This window comes from Cucurbita pepo, chromosome 3 (assembly GCF_057944985.1).
Source record: "Cucurbita pepo subsp. pepo isolate OVF chromosome 3, ASM5794498v1, whole genome shotgun sequence".
Taxonomy (NCBI): domain Eukaryota; kingdom Viridiplantae; phylum Streptophyta; class Magnoliopsida; order Cucurbitales; family Cucurbitaceae; genus Cucurbita; species Cucurbita pepo.
In genome coordinates this window covers 6,229,788-6,230,801 of record NC_141800.1, presented here as the reverse complement: position 1 = coordinate 6,230,801, position 1,014 = coordinate 6,229,788, and the positions used below count along the sequence as shown (strand labels likewise).

At 40.5% G+C, this 1,014-nt stretch overlaps 1 pseudogene; it reads left to right on the top strand.

Moving 5' to 3' along the window:
• Positions 1-214: 214 nt before the first annotated feature.
• On the top strand, positions 215-562 carry LOC147793103 (14 kDa proline-rich protein DC2.15 pseudogene; annotated as a pseudogene).
• The last annotated feature ends 452 nt before the right edge of the window (positions 563-1,014 follow it).

Here is a 1,014-nt window from a genome sequence, read left to right as displayed (position 1 = left end):
AGTTAGGTGTTTCATATCCAGCAATTTATAAGGAATTTTTGTTTTTAAATACAACAAATTCCCAAACCCCATTTATAAAAACCCTAACCCTTCTCATAATTCTTCACAAGCCATCCCACAAACCTACAAACCCTTCAATATCTCTCCACCAATGGCTTCCAAGCTCTCTTCACCCATTGCCCTCCTCCTCCTCCTCAACCTCCTCCTCTTCACTATGGTCAGCTCCACCTATGTCCCTTGCCCACCGCCGCCACCCAAGCCCCACAAGCCCACCCCGTCAAGGCAGCAACCATCACTCCCCAAGTGCCCCAGGGACACCCTCAAGCTCGACGTCTGCGCCGACTTGCTGGACGATCTAGTGCACTTAGTGATCAGCTCACCACCAAAATCCCCATGCTGCACCCTAATCCAAGGCCTTGTTGACCTGGAAGCTGCTGTGTGCCTTTGCACTACGGTGAAGGCCAGAGCCTTGGGTCTCAAGATTGACCTCTCAGTTTCCCTCAGCTTGCTTTTGAACTACTGTGGAAAGAAGGTTCCGTTCGGCTTCCAATGCGCTGCTTGAAACCAAATCCTTTCATTTCCGTTTCTTGTTTCTTCTTCAATTTTCCATTTCAATGTCATGTTTAAATAATTAGTTTGGTCGTACATCGTGTTATGATGGGTTTGGAAATCTTCTCAGAATTCCACCATCTTTTTATAGTTTCATTACAATGCAATGTAACATAATGGTACGTAGTTTTTTTTTTCAAATGAACAATGTTGTTCGTCTATTCTTGTGTCTTATTACAAATTTGACGATGCATATGTTTGAAACCTCAAATCTTGTTTCACCTGTGTTACTTGCATGAAATCATAATAAACCCTTAACTTTAAAATTTTCATGACGAAAAATTAAAGAGAGTAATATTAACACTCAAGTTTTAAATGACAATGTTGATGATGCTGGGTTTTATGTCTTAAAACTAATAGTTTGTAAACAAAAACATATTCTATTTTCAATAAAGTTATTATTGT